We start from the raw sequence: 2850 nt of genomic DNA, 5'->3' as shown, positions 1-2850 counted from the left end.
TAGAACTTGTGAGAATGTTTTGCAAGATAGGCTAGAGTTTTCTTGGTGAGGTTAGAGATGAACTTCTGTTGAGTGACCCAATTCGGGGTTTTGATTCCTTGTTCTGTAAACTTCAACATCTGAATGAATTAAATCTCATCTATTTTTCTATTACTTTTCAAATATTGTGTGCCAATTTTTATATAAGTTTAGTCACGCTTTTCTTATGTAATTATGTCATGCATTGTTTTGTCATTCTAATTATTTTACAAATTGTCTTTTACTGTAATATTGTCAAATTGATATATTGTCGATTTTAGATAACTTGTAATAATAATATTATCTGAGCCAACACAGAGATTTAATTTATTCGATTATTTTATTTTGTGAATCAAAACTTGAATTGATGAACGTTGGTGAACGAAGCATTAGGGATTCTCGACACCTTACCGTTTTCTTCATACAAATTTTCTCCTTTTTATTTTATTTGCAACAAAAATCTCAAAAACTCTTATTTTTCTTTAATTCACTTTTCTCTAACGCTCTTATTCTGTTAATCATTCTTGTTATTTTGTTATCTCTCTATGGATACGATCGCCCTTCTGTGCTACAATTGACTGCTTGTGAATATCACTTTTGGGCGTTAATCAAATTTTGGCGTCGTTGCCGGAGAGGTGCTACTAGTAAGATTGATCAGTAGATTTTGAGCCAAAGAGGTTAGTATATTTTTTTTTTTTACTTAATTTCTCTTTCTTGATTTGTATGATCTGTTTTTAGCTCGTATTTGTCAAAAAAAAAAAACAAAAAAAAAAAAAAAATTTGCTTCGCGAAAAGTTTATCTTGTTATCGTTTATATTTTGCTGGAAGTGTTGCTGATTTGATTTAATATTTATTTTTATTATATTATATATATATATATTGTTGTTTTGCTGTACCGTGTACGTGTCTTTAGTTAAAAAAAAAAAAAACTAATTGTGATTTGATTGCTGTATTCATTTGTTTCTTACTTTGCAAAGTTCTCACGTCTTCATTTTTTTCCGTACTCTTGTTACTAAAAAAAAAAAACCTCTCACACTTTTAAGATTTGTGTTTTAGAATTGATTGTGATTTGATTTTGTAATTTTTTATTTTTGATAAATTAAGATTTTATTTTGTTTCCTCATTTGTATATTTTAATTGTTGTCTAATTTAATTTTTCCTTTTATAGTTTCATTAATTTTTAGGATTATAATTAAGATGGTAATTAATTGACTAATTTAGATTCCTAATCTAGGATTTTCATAATTTGGTAGATCTAGGCTTTTGACCTTAGGAATAGTTTACATTAATTAGATTACATTTCATAATTTACTCAATAAAATTTAATAATTGATTTTGAGAATAATTGTGTGGTTACATGGAAAGTATAATCCGAGGGAGTTCTGTCTAGGAAAGTTGGTACTTAAGTGGGCCTCACCCCACCAATCTTTCCTGGGAACGTTGCTCTGTCTAGGAGACTATTCATTGAGCCAAGAGCTATAGAATTTCCTAGGAGCACTCTCGGTGGTTACAATTTACGTTACTATATAATTATTTTCTTTTTGATTAAAAATAAAAAACAAAAACAAAAAAAATAAAAAAAGAGCCGCTTAGGGTGAATGCATCGATATAGAAACGAACTAGGGAGATTTGCTCAACGTCCAGATTTAGAAACCCTTAGTGAAATTCTATCCGACTCATCTTCTACGTCTCTGTCTTCGCACTCGTCGTTGGAATTCTCATTTCAAAATCTATTCGCAATGGCACGACACGAGGAAGTTCAGCAGAGGACGTTGCAAGATTACTTGCACCCAATGTGTACGGCCACCCTATCTTGCATCATGTTCCCGCCGAATGCACCGCCTACGGATTTTAAGCCGGGCATGATTGCACTTCTCCCAACCTTTCACGGATTAGAGAATGAGAATCCATATGTACACATTTGAGAGTTTGAAGAGGTGGTGGCCACCTTTCACAGCCGTACTGAGGCCGCAAACACTGTCAGATTAAAGTTTTTCCCTTTCTTTCTGAAGGACAAGGCCAAAAGCTGGTTGTATTCTCTTAGGCCAAGGTCTATTGGTACGTGGGAAGAAATGACGACGACATTCTTCAACAAGTATTTCCCACACCATAAGACCAACAATTTGAAACGACAGATCTCAAATTTTACTCAGAAAAACGAAACGCTCTATCAAGCTTGGGAGCGTTTTAAAGATCTGTTAAATCTATGTCCCCACCATGGATATGAAAGTTGGCGCCTCGTAAGCTATTTCTACGATGGACTCACAATCCGAGAGCGCCAATTTGTTGAGATGATGTGCAATGGAGATTTTCTCCAAAAGGATCCTGACGAAGCTATCGAGTACCTGAATGAGTTAGCTGAGAAAACTCATACTTGGACTGGGCCGAGTGCTACTGAGAGCACCAGTAGGTCCCGACCAGTTGGAGTTTATCAATTAAGGGAAGAGGACAACCTCAAGGCCCAAGTTGAAGCTTTGACGAAGCAAATCGAGGCCCTCAAAAGTAAAGATAGTAAACCCCACATGGTGGCAAGGACAGAGGCACATGAGCCTTGTTTAGTTTGTGGTGGAATGGGCCATCTTACTCAGGATTGCCACACTTTAAGTGAAATGAGAGGGGTATATGAGGAGCAGTGCAATGCATTGGGCACATACAAGAAGCCTTACGGACCTTTCTCAGAATCTTACAATCCTGGTTGGAAAAACCACCTGAACTTTAGTTGGCGAGATTCAAACCAACAAGCACAATCATCTGGAGGGCAATGGAGATCAGAGCAACAATCTCAACCGCCAAGGACATATTTTGCGCCTCAGAATAACATGCAGCCGAAAG

At 35.5% G+C, this 2850-nt stretch overlaps 1 non-coding gene across 1 annotated transcript; it reads right to left on the bottom strand.

The window, feature by feature from the left end:
* Positions 1-2138: 2138 nt before the first annotated feature.
* Positions 2139-2242, bottom strand: LOC112092989. The gene has a single exon (XR_002902858.1). It is a non-coding gene; the product is annotated as a small nucleolar RNA R71 (small nucleolar RNA).
* Positions 2243-2850: the final 608 nt, after the last annotated feature.

The sequence above is a fragment of the Morus notabilis genome, unplaced genomic scaffold, assembly GCF_000414095.1.
Source record: "Morus notabilis unplaced genomic scaffold, ASM41409v2 Scaffold150, whole genome shotgun sequence".
In the NCBI taxonomy this organism is placed as follows: Eukaryota; Viridiplantae; Streptophyta; class Magnoliopsida; order Rosales; family Moraceae; genus Morus; species Morus notabilis.
The sequence above is the reverse complement of the archived record's forward strand: the minus strand, read 5'-3'. Positions and strand labels throughout refer to the sequence as shown.